This window comes from Schistocerca nitens, chromosome 1 (genome assembly GCF_023898315.1).
Source record: "Schistocerca nitens isolate TAMUIC-IGC-003100 chromosome 1, iqSchNite1.1, whole genome shotgun sequence".
Taxonomy (NCBI): domain Eukaryota; kingdom Metazoa; phylum Arthropoda; class Insecta; order Orthoptera; family Acrididae; genus Schistocerca; species Schistocerca nitens.
The window spans coordinates 64,469,078-64,482,452 of NC_064614.1; positions in this window are offsets into that span (position 1 = coordinate 64,469,078).

Here is a 13,375-nt window from a genome sequence, read left to right on the forward strand (position 1 = left end):
ACCCTCATAGCGCTTCTTTCCAGACAGTAAAAGATGTGTGTACGAAGTCTGATTGAAATTGATCATTTCAGCAGGAGATGTGAAACCTACACACGCATATACAAACAAATATTTTTAATTGTGGTTTCTTTCGACTTGTCAGCTGTGAGATATGCAACAGCAGCCATCGTTCCGCAAATGTTAGTTTCTGTGGAAAATTGTAATTATATTTGTATTCCTTTCAGCATTATCTCTATGTCTGCTTGCCATTGGATCACACAAAAAAGAGTTTATTTTATTTTCTGATTGATGTGCCATGTAGCTCTCATTTTTTTCCTGTGTGAAAATTCTTCCTTTCTTCAGTTTGCCTAGTTCCTTTTTCCTCTTCATTCTCCGGCTACACTTGTCTTCCTTCAATTTTTTGTCTGTGTTTCTGTCGACACTTTTGAGGAATTTATCTGGATCTTTCTAGATCTTTTTCAGCTTGGTGAATCCAGAACACAGCTACCGGTCGTTCCGTATCTGAATCTTGTGGGTAAGTCTCATTACGTGTAGTCTGTGGCCATGCACATAAAATTTTAATCTTGTGTTCCCCATGCGTGCCACGACGGTACATACCCGCGGGAAAGAGCCACTAAATTTCATTCTAGGCAGTGGCGGAAGGAATGTAGCAAAGAGAGGACAGCTGTTTCGTCAAAATTCTGTTTTAAGTAGAAGGAAAAACAGTATAAATCGTTTTATATTTCCTCGAAACACAAACTTCTGAGGCTAGTTAATTATATTATTTTACCTTGGCTGTGAGATTCAGGAACTATGTCACCACAACAGAATAAAGACTCTTTTTATAGAGTATTTAGTTTATTTTTGCTCAAAATTACATAAAATATGAAGGAAGGAGGACACCATATTTCAACTGACGACGGGCATAATGGCAGCAACTCACTCGAATCTGACATTTTAACAGGTGAAAGTAGTGGGTGCTGTTTTATTACCGACAAACAAAGCATTGACATTTGGAAATGTAGCGACGAGCGACAGTAAATCTGAACTGTCAGAAAAGCAGCGATAAACTCGTGAAAAATTGTGTTTGTTAAATTAAAGATAAGCTGCGTATAGGATTGTGTGGCTATTGATACGTCGCGATAGTGTCCAGTCTATTGGCATTCAGACAGGCAGACTGAGAATTGAAACAGTGGTAGCTACTAAAAGCTACAGTAAAGTGGTTTACAGATGCAGGTTGGTAATAGTGATATTCAGCTAGACTTTCACCTATCAGCGAGAGCGTCCAGATGAGCATTCGTCATGCTGCTAATATACTAGTCGAAAGAGACTTAGAACAACCCTATTTACTTGAGACACAGTTACAAGACCGCGGAGACACTGATTTAAAACTTCAGGTTGTGGATTAGAAATTAGTTGCAGAGTATGGAAATTCTGAGCCCATAATAGTTGTATCTTACATACCAAAAAGTGAGTGTCATTTGGAACGTCATACTGGATTAGTGAATACTACTAGCCCTCAAAGCGAACTGCTTTGTGTAAAACAGCTTCAGACATCTGGGTAATTTACGTTCAGTTTTAAGAAAAGCTTGTTTCTCATGTACCTCAATCTTTATGACGTCATATCTCCTTAACTTTTTGTCCTACAGTGATATAACTTTGCAGGTACTCTACACTGAGTGATATAGAGAATAATTCAGCTGCCTCTACTCGTGGGTTTCATACAGTGTGTAATGGTAATGGCTTCAAATACCACGAGGAAGATTTATGTATTTTCTCGTTCGCTACTTGCAAATTATTTATCCTACAGAAAAATATGAGCAGGACCTTTTTATACGACATTTAATGTAGTTAAATTTTATACTGGGATACGTTTGCGGTAGTTCTCGAACTATTCAGAAAAACTTACAAAAGTGACCTTCAAACGCATTTTTCGTGAATAGCTCAAAACCTGTGGCCTTCAGCGAAAACATATCCCAGTAAAAAATTTAACTGCGTACATTAAATTTACCAGAAATAGGTTCCGTTCGTTTTTTATGTAGGACTAATAGTTCGCCTTCAGGGAGCAAGAGCATAAGAAAATCTGTCACATAGTTTTTGAAGGTGTAGCGGGTTGCATGATACCTGTCGCTAGGAGCAGCTGAATCACCCAGTATATAGATATTGTCTGCAGAATGTGTTGTAAATAGAATTAGTAGTAAAGATATGATAAAATGTCTTATCCGATATTGAAAATGCTCTGCGCGAGTAACAAAAAAGAAGTAAGGTATAAAGCTATTTCCTTTCATTACATTGTGGAGGGGGTTAGCGAAATAAAGTTTGTTGGAAGTCGCTAAGTGCTTTTATTCTCAAATACTGGATTAATATAGTCTAGATAATTTGTGTGCTTTGAGTTCCAAATTTAGTACTTTAATACTTACTGTGTTTAACGTTTACCATAAGATTAAACCTCTTAACGATTAAATTAGACTGCATTTTCAGTTATTAAATACTGCCAACAATTATATAGAAAAAAGAAAATAAAATTTTGTTGCACCTGTACGCCGTTAGAAAGCAAAATGGAACTGGTGCTTGCTGATGGTTTTATCCGCTTAGTGATATAGATAGTAGATATGCAAAAAAAAAAAAAAACCGATTAACTCAGTTGGAATTCGGTATTGTCAGATTGAGGGATCACTGAATTTGTCTATGACATTGGACGTTGTATTCTCACACGTCGTGACTGATAGAAATTTGGAAAGATATTATTCGTTTGACCTTTCGGCTAATCACCTCACTCTTTATTTACTCTTGGAGTTATTACGAAACATATTTTACAATGCAGAGCTTAGGCGAGTCTGCAGAGTGCAATCTGTATGTTGGTGTATGTATCGATAGCCTACCGTCAGGGTTGGTTTTTCTTCTTTGGCAACCGATTGGTGTTGATTGTCGCGAGAAGACAGACTGTTGTGATCCTCCGATACAAGGTAACTGGAGCTTTGCTGCTTCGTCGGAGAGTGGATTAGGACTTACTGTACTGCACTGCACTGACCACTAATTCCTTTGTGCACTGGCTAACTTGGACGTGTAGAGGTAAAACTGAAGTACTGAACTGAAGAAATGTCGCTTGAGAGTCTATGTCCAACATCCCACCACTACTGTGCACATTAATACAGGGTGTTTCAAAAAGAATATACATATTACAAAGTATTGTTTTGTCCAAACTATCGATCGCTGCACCTCGGCTCGGCTATTGGAGAAACGAACGCATAGTCTAGTTTTTATTAATAGCCGCTACATGTCAGTTGTCTTCTGTTTTGCTTGGTAATCGTCATATGTTTGAAATGGCTACTCGCAGCAGAAATCATTTTGTGTTCTCTAGTTTGCGAAGTGCAATTCCTTGATTACAGTGCAAAGACGTTTCAGGTTGAGGTACCAAATTGATCCTCCGAATGGGTGGAACATTTGCAGATGGTATCGACAGTTTCTAGATACAGGGTGTGTATTTCCTGGCCGCCCTCGTGTTCCTGAAGAAAATGTTGCACGAATTCAAACTGCTTTCCAACGTAGTCCTTCAAAATCAACTCGTCGTGCCAGTCTGGAGTTACAACTGCCTACAACAACAGTTTGGCGTGGTTTGAGACGTCGGTTGGTTATGAAGCCGTGCAAGTTACAGCTGTTACAAGCTCTGCGTCCTGATGACCAACGCAGACGTCTGGCATTTTGTAACGAGCTTCTTGATGCTATTAGCAATGATAACACTTTCGCACAATGCATCGTGTTCGGTGATAAAGCGACTTTCCATGTTAGTGGTCAGGTAAACAAACACATTGTTCGAATTTGGGGCCTACAGAACCCACATGCAGCAGCTGAACATGTACGAGATTTGCCCAAAGTCAATGTATTTTATGCGAAATCCCGATCATCTGTTTACGGCCCATTCTTTTGTGATGGAAACACGGTTAACGGTCAGCAGTATCTCACTATGTTACAAAACTGGTTGTTTCCGGGGCTAAACGAAGACAACTTCATTTTTCAACAAGACGGGGCATCCCTTTACTGGAGTCGCCAAGTGTGTGAATATCTGAATGAAACTCTACCGAACCACTGGATTTGTCGTCAAGCAGCTGGTGACTTAACATGTTTCAGCTGGGCTCCACGGTCACCATATTTGACACCCTCTGACATCTTTCTGTGAGGTTCCGTTAAAGCCAACGTTTATGTAATACCACTCCCACAGAACCTGGAAGAGTTGAAGAACCGGATCCGTACTGCCATAACATCAGTGACGAAGGACATGCTTGCCAGAGAATGAGGGGAATTTTAGCATCGATGTGATATTGTTCGTGTCGCTGATGGAGGACATATTGAACATCAGCAATCTGAACTTGAGAGGTACGTAAATGTGTGTATAAAGTTTCATATTCGCATGTCTTAAAGTTTAATAAGTATATGCACTCGAACTACGTATATTCTTTTTGAAACACCCCGTATTTATTCAAGTTTTAGTGAGAAGCACATCTCGGGCACAGTGAAAGGTTGAATTTTTCTAATGTCTGACTGTGTTAACGTCTAGGGACCAAACATGTTGCATTTGCCAAAATGGTTCAACAGCATGCAGATAGGGATATGCGTAATAAAGTTCACATCTCACAAAACGTTGAGTTTCGCGAAACTGTTAGATTCATTTTCCTCGTGACCTGAGGCGACAAGTTTAATCAACTTCCAAGGATGAATGTTTATCCTATGCTAATATCTCAGGTAGGTCCCCACTTACTCCAAAACCTCCGAAAATTTTAAGCCTAACTTGGTTCCGATTCAAATCATAGTTCTCAGATGCCAACTGGCAGAAATCACAAGTCCGAATCCACACTCTAGATCGGTGTTAACATTTCAGAGTTTGGAAGGGTGCCCTGAGGGAAAGGCTCGAAAATATTACTAAATGTTCACTGGCGACAAGCGCGAAAAATTTCTAAGTTCATAACTCGGCACTTAGAAAAATCTCAGTATTTTCACGAGACGACCAACTCGCTGCCAATTCAGCTCACACAGAGACGCTCGCATATACCGCCCAAACCAGCCTGCCTGAGGCAAGATGGCGGCCGCGTATTTATACTCCCGTATAGTTCACGTAAATCAACGAGTGATTTGGCCATCCAGATCGCCCGACATGAGTCCCATCGATCATTTATGGGACGTAATTGAGAGGTCAGTTCGTGCACAAAATCCTGCATAGTCAACATGAAACGCCCCACAGTAATTATACTAGGATTATAATAAAATCTTTCAAACGCAACCAACACCTTAACACGCGCACTCGTCGATGCAAAATACCGTTCAAAACAAAGAACAGTGCGAGCGAAGAGCGGTTGAGAGATGCGAGGGGCGAGACAGAGACATTCGTGTAGTGCCAGTGTCGTAACTGCCGTCTGCTTCACGTCTGCTGTGCAGCGAGCTTCGTTAATTTAAGTATTAACTGTATTTTTCGTACTTCTTCTTCCGTGCGTTTTTGCTTTTAGGAAGCTTTAATTGTCGAGTGCTAGTAATACTGTTCCATAGATTTCGTGTTTGTTTTGAATACAATCAGAGAGAGTCCCTTTAGTCAACCATAGTGCCAGTAGTGCTAGTGTTTGTTTTCAATACAGTCCAGAGACAGGTAGTGCTATTTTCATTGTTTTCTACAAGACGTGTTTAGCAACCACAGTTTAGTCAACAATCAGCCGCCTTTAGTGAATTAGCAGTCTAGTTGAAAGCTGATTAACTCTCTACAGTAAATTGATTTTTTAGGATGGATAGGATGTGTGACTGCTGTGTACAGACGCAGGAGGAGCTGGCCACTGTTCGCGAACAGCTGAACGTGTTGATGGCCGCGGTCAGCCGTCTTCAGGCTGCTGCCTCGGAGTAATTTTAATGAAGGTAATTTTATTTACTTGATTTACCCTATCAAGGTAATCCTTTAATCAGGCACTTCATTTATATTTAATATATAAATTAAAAAATTTTTTTTTTAAATTTGTTTATGTATTATTTTGGTTATTTCTAATTAATTTATCTCGATTAGGATAATCTGAATATATATTATATATAATAAATAATTTATATTAATATATTACATTTAATTAAATTTAAATACTTATAATGTTATTTTATAATTATTAAATGATTATTTTAATACATTTATTTACCTAGGATTATAGCTACTTATGTTTTTAGCTTAAAATAGGTTATTATATTATAAATTATATAATAATATGTAAATTAATATTAAATATTATTATAATTGGCGGGTGATGGAGCCCCTTGGGGAAATAGCGGTAAGGTCGGGGAAGAAGGCCAGTGTTCACTCTGTCTGCTTGCCGGAGGGGTCTCATCCGAGATGTGGAGGAGGCCCTGCCGGCGGCGATAGAGAGCACTGAGTGCACCTGACTGCAAATTGTTGCTCATGTCGGCACCAATGACTCCTGCCGTCTGGGTCCAGAGGTCATCCTCAGTTCGTACAGGCAGTGGGGAGTCTGGTGCGTCGCTTGGTACACCCCAGGTGTTACATGCTTCACCCACTGTCCCTGCTGTCGAGACATCTTCGGGGGTACCGGGCGCGGTTGGGCCACCCTCTCCCCAAGGGGAGTGGCGGGTTCAGCGGCGTTCGCGGCGCTCGAGGCGGAAGGTCAATGAGGAGGCTGTCCGTGTGGCATCGCCCGCTCTGCCTGTAAGTGGACATGTAACCGCTCCTTCAGCAAGGTCCGAGCAGGCACACGGGGGGAGGGGTTTATTAGTTATTGGGAGCTCCAACGTTAGGCGGGTGATGGAGCCCCTTGGGGAAATAGCGGTAAGGTCGGGGAAGAAGGCCAGTGTTCACTCTGTCTGCTTGCCGGAGGGGTCTCATCCGAGATGTGGAGGAGGCCCTGCCGGCGGCGATAGAGAGCACTGAGTGCACCTGACTGCAAATTGTTGCTCATGTCGGCACCAATGACTCCTGCCGTCTGGGTTCAGAGGTCATCCTCAGTTCGTACAGGCAGTGGGGAGTCTGGTGCGTCGCTTGGTACACCCCAGGTGTTACATGCTTCACCCACTGTCCCTGCTGTCGAGACATCTTCGGGGGTACCGGGCGCGGTTGGGCCACCCTCTCCCCAAGGGGAGTGGCGGGTTCAGCGGCGTTCGCGGCGCTCGAGGCGGAAGGTCAATGAGGAGGCTGTCCGTGTGGCATCGCCCGCTCTGCCTGTAAGTGGACATGTAACCGCTCCTTCAGCAAGGTCCGAGCAGGCACACGGGGGGAGGGGTTTATTAGTTATTGGGAGCTCCAACGTTAGGCGGGTGATGGAGCCCCTTGGGGAAATAGCGGTAAGGTCGGGGAAGAAGGCCAGTGTTCACTCTGTCTGCTTGCCGGAGGGGTCTCATCCGAGATGTTGAGGAGGCCCTGCCGGCGGCGATAGAGAGCACTGAGTGCACCTGACTGCAAATTGTTGCTCATGTCGGCACCAATGACTCCTGCCGTCTGAGTTCAGAGGTCATCCTCAGTTCGTACAGGCGGTTGGCGGAATTGGTGAAGGCGGAAAACCTCGATCGCGGTCCTCTGGTTTGGAGCAGAGTAGAAGGCTTAAACCAGAGGCTCAGACGATTCTGCGGAGATCTGGGGTGCAAATTTCTCGACCTCCGACATCGGGTGGAGAAATGTAGGGTCCCCCTGAATAGGTCAGGCGTGCACTACACGCCGGAAGCGGCTGCAAGGGTAGCGGAGTATGTGTGGAGTGCACATGTGGGTTTTTTAGGTAAGAGAATTCCCTCCCTAGGCCCGACAAGACGCCTCCTGAGACGCGGCAAGGTAGGAGTAGGCAAAATGCAACAGGGAATAACAATATTAATGTGCTAATAGTAAACTGCAGGAGCGTCTATAGAAAGGTCCCAGAACTGCTCTCATTAATAAACGGTCACAATGCCCATATAGTACTAGGGACAGAAAGTTGGCTGAAACCAGACGTAAACAGTAATGAAATCCTAAACTCAGATTGGAATGTATACCGCAGAGACAGGCTGGACAGTGAAGGGGGAGGCGAGCTTATAGCGATAAGAAGTGCAATAGTATCGAAGGAAATTGACGGAGATCCGAAATGTGAAATAATTTGGGTGAAGGTCACTGTTAAAGCAGACTCAGACATGGTAATTGGATGTATCTATAGGCCCCCTGGCTCAGCAGCTGTTGTGGCAGAGCACCTGAAGGATAATTTGGAAAATATTTCGAGTAGTTTTCCCCACCATGTTATAGTTCTTCGTGGAGATTTTAATTTGCCGGATATAGACTGGGAGACTCAAACGTTTATAACGGGTGGCAGGGACAAAGAATCCAGTGAAATTTTTTTAAGTGCTTTATCTGAAACCTACCTTGAGCAGTTAAACTGAGAACCGACTCGTGGCGATAACATATTAGACCTTCTGGTGACAAACAGACCCGAACTATTTGAAACAGTTAACGCAGAACAGGGAGTCAGCGATCATAAAGGGTTACTGCATCGATGATTTCAGCCGTAAATAGAAATATTAAAAAAGGTAGGAAGATTTTTCTGTTTAGCAAAAGTGACAAAAAGCAGATTACAGAGTACCTGACGGCTCAACACAAAAGTTTTGTCTCAAGTACAGATAGTGTTGAGGATCAGTGGACAAAGTTCAAAACCATCGTACAATATGCGTTAGATGAGTATGTGCCAAGCAAGATCGTAAGAGATGGAAAAGAGCCACCGTGGTACAACAACCGAGTTAGAAAATTGCTGCGGAAGCAAAGAGAACTTCACAGCAAACATAAACATAGCCAAAGCCTTGCAGACAAACAAAAATTACGCGAAGCGAAATGTAGTGTGAGGAGGGCTATGCGAAAGGCGTTCAATGAATTCGAAAGTAAAGTTCTATGTACAGACTTGGCAGAAAATCCTAATAAATTTTGGTCTTATGTCAAAGCGATAGGTGGATCGAAACAAAATGTCCAGACACTCTGTGACCAAAATGGTACTGAAACAGAGGATGACATGTAAACGCTGCGCTTGTGGGCACACGATACACTTTAAAGCCTGTACTATGGTAAGTTGACAGGCTTCACATTATGAGAAATGATTTTTGTATAGCTATTGACCGCGTGTACCTGAATGGAGGCAAATCAGACTTACACCCACCCTGTAATAACAATGATACGTCGAGCAAGTCCGAAATGCAACTACACGTCAGGACGGACAAGAAACAACACAGAAGATGCTACCAATTTGTTAATAATACGGTCGCCAGCCTAATTAGGCACTAACTGAGTTTATTCCCTGTACAATTTAATGTACGTTCATGCGAAACCACACGTAATAACACTGCATAATATGGTAAATTTTAGAACCAGAAAACCAACTGAACTGATAATTTCACTTTCTGTACTAATATGGATAAACCATAAATACATAACATTACACTATAATATTTACTACAAAACTTCGTACTGTCTATTGATCTGATTAAAATCGGGCATAGGTTACCCTAGAAATAGCACTTTCGAAACACACACAATGTCAATTTTGATAAAGGTAAAACACTGATAAATTTTGGTTTCTATTTTGGCTTTGACTTTGCTGGTCAAATCAGTTTAGAACACTTCAGGATTCAAATGAAGAAAAAAAAAGGGGGGGGACCCTGAAACTGTTATGATCACTGTATTAAAACAATTAATTACCGAAATCATTATGCCCTCAAGATGTCCAATATATGATTTACTACTCTTTTTGTCTTATTTCCTGCTCATTTAAATACCATGATATCTGTCTCGAAATAATTATGCTTCATTACTAAATCGATATCAAAATTATCTTCCAACTTCGTCAGGCCTTGTTATTCGTCTATTGGTTCATTAACAAAAAAGTTCTTTAAACATCATTCTAACATAGCTAGGTCTGCCGGTAATTATTATTAACATAAACTTTAATTCTTCATTTCGGGACACTCGGATTGCACAACATTTGGAAAGGACCCTGTCTAGGTTAGTTGTGAGGATAATTAAATGATAGGACAGTTCTGGTAAAATTTAAGTTGTTATTGAACAGTATGGAACAAAAGTAACACTGGTCCACATGAATACAGTACTAAAAGTTTCAACCTGTTTGTATCGATGTGGCGGTTGGCGGGCGGCGAGATGGCGAGGCACAGAGCACACATACTACCACAGCAATGGCTCTTGATGTATCGGCACTTTACTTCTTCATAGCGTCGCAATACTTTCCCATTTAGTGCCTATGGAATTTTGCCATGTTGTATGGGCGTCGGAACGGCATATCCGAGGCTCAGTGAAACTACGTCTTCCAGGGGAGCCTCCTCGATCCCGGACGTGTTGCTCAGACCAATGCCCAACCCCGACTACTACTGCTGAGCCCGTTATGCCGTGCAGCGCCCGTGTGCATTTTCCCGCGCTCGCCTGCCATCCACCTTTTACCTCTCCCTGACAGACTGGGTATTCACCCTAGGTTTTGCATTTTACATATCCTAACACATTGCCTACGTATGGACCAGACGCACGGTTACAATTTTAAACATCTTACAACAGTCTCAACATTTGTTACCTTTCACTTCTATTACAATATTGCTTGACAATTGACATAAACATTAATATTCACATTGAAAATTGTTTACAGTTTTCTTAACGCAATGGCATGAAACAAGAAAACAAATGAAATCAGAACATTAATTACACTAATTTATCGAAAAAATCATATGGAAAAAAATTTACTTGTATGTACAATGAATGGTACAGCATCGTTGTTGTTACACATGCCCCTGTTTCCAGTAAATTTCACTAAGTGCAAATTTGATGGGAACACTCAACTTTGTATTTACACAGGGGTTCTGAATCTTTGTGGAAATGAGCCATCATAAAAATTTATATCACAAAACTTCCTTTCACTCACATTATATAGGTCTATACTTTTTAATATGTCAGGAACATTTACCTATCATTTACTTAAGTGCCTTTGGCACAGTCCAACCTCCTATCAGAACATAATTTAAATAGCAAATTACTTATTATTAAATTTCTTAGAAAAATAAATTCAAAAGCTGAAACACAAACACTTAACTGCAAAGCATATACAAATACCTATATACACTATAAGACAATTTGTTGCTGCTTGCATTGAATGGCAGTCCATTTCCTTATTTACTAATAAACACACAATAATATTTAGAAAAATTACTACAAATATTTGCTGCCTATTATTCAGATTTGGCCAGTCCATTTCGCATCATTTTATCACATCTCCTGTACCACACTTACAATTCTCCTTTGACTATTTATCTGCCCTCTTTGATTTTTGGCAGTCCCATCTTTTATTTGGCTTGCAGCATTTCCCCTTTCTTTTCAGCCCTTTTCTCCACACATCTTTACATTTATAGTACATTTGGTAATCTGAAACTCACATAAGTAAGCATTATCGTGTGGAATGTTCTGTATTATATACGGTCCATTATAAATATATTTAAATTTGGAAATTTGATGGTTCAGTTCACTAGATTTTTCGTGGGTTTTTAAAAGAACGTAATCCCCAATTTTAAATTTTGATACTTTCAGGTTTTTATCATGTCTTTTAGATCTAGATTCAGCTTTTTGCTTTGCCCTTTTTCTGACTAACTCTTTCTTTTGACTCAACCCCAAGCTTGTACAAGGTGGAAACTCTAGTTTTTCCTCAATTAAACTTTTACTTCTGCTGCCTAACAAAATTTCTTCCGGTGGGAACCCAGTAGTTTCATGATGTAAGGTGTTCATGACATTCTCGAAGTCCAATATAAATCTGCCCCAGACTCTAAATCATGCCCCTTCCTGTTTTTTCCGCAACGCACCTTGGTCGACTGTGACATCGTCCCAAGATACGTTCCTGACCTGTGAACCATTTATATCTGGTGGCTTTCTCGGCATCTGGAGTTCAAAGTCTTTGCTTACTTGAACTCTTTGCAAAATAAACACTGAGTCGTCAGGTGGCTCTTTCTTTCTGTGTTCAGTCTCAACATCTGGGTTCTGTTTTGAAACTTCATCATCGGTAGGTAAAATATCGCAATTAGCTGTATTCCCATTATTTTCGCTAGTACCGAAATACTCGTCATCTGAACCATCGTCGGAATCCGACCATTCTGGATCGCTTTCAGGTTCTAACATAAAAGCTTTTCTGAGACAGGCACTAAGTTCTTCCTCTGCATTTTCGTCAGGCTTTGATTTTAACTCAATATCTTCTTTAGGCAAAACGACCTCATTATCAGCTTTACTCACATCCACTGTTACTTCATATTTAGTGTAATCCTCGTGGACTTCCGTTACTCGTAGGTAATTACCTGCCTCTTCCCCACAGTGCCTTTCGGTAACGGCTTGTACTGTTGGCGGATCGTTAAGAGAAGTTACTTCCTCGTCAATGCTTAGGATTTCATCCTCCAATTCCTTTCTATCTTTAACCTTCGTCCTATCGCAGCACGCGTACTTTGCGCGGCGCTATTTACTCTCTCCTCTTTAAATTCGGGCCACGTCACCTTATCGACGTCCCTACTATCTTCTTTTCCACTAATTAACCTCCTTGCCTCATACTGCTTCTTAAAATCCTCCCACTCACTTTGCTTGAGGCCCTTGTACAGATCGTCGATCTGCACACGCCAATCAGTTACTTCTGCTAATTAATTCTCGCCATTTACTTCATTATTAACACTGCTAACCGCACCTCTCTGTGTATTCACTGTTCCATCTATTATTTCCTTCGCCACGGAATTACCACTCGTAATGTATTCACCAGTTCTTACGGCAATGTTCGTACCTAATGTTGCCGCATTGCTAGCGGTTTCTCTCTGAACAGCTGTTCTGCTAGGCTGGGCCGTTGCCCTCTGATGCTCCACTCGCCTGTTAATATGTATCGCTCTACGAGGCGAATATGAGTCATCTGCGCTCGCACCTGACGCTTGTTTCGCAACAACACGTTGCGTCGTTCCACGCCTGTCTCTAAGCTGTCTCATAACTTTACTGTCAGTCCGGTAATGCTTCTTAAATCGGAGCCGGTATGTTCTGTCCGCTTCCGTTTGGCCCGCAACGTTCGCGGAAATCAGTTTCCCGCGTCGTTATTATTTTGCGCGGTGTACCCTCTACCGCGACCTGGATAACCCCCTCTTCCTCTTCCTGTGCCTCTACCTCTCTGTATCATGTTGACGCGCAACCCATCGCCGTCATTTCTCTCGTCATTATTGCGGTTATTCCTGTTACTAAAATTCTGATAATTGGCACGACTTTCGCGCCAGTGGTCTTCGTCTTCGACCCTTTCGAGAAACGCTTGGAAGCTGCGATGATTGCTTTCCACATATCTCTCCGAATCTTCTGGAAGCTTTTTATATAGCTCCCATACGATTTCAGAATCGGATCTTCTCCCTCTTAAAT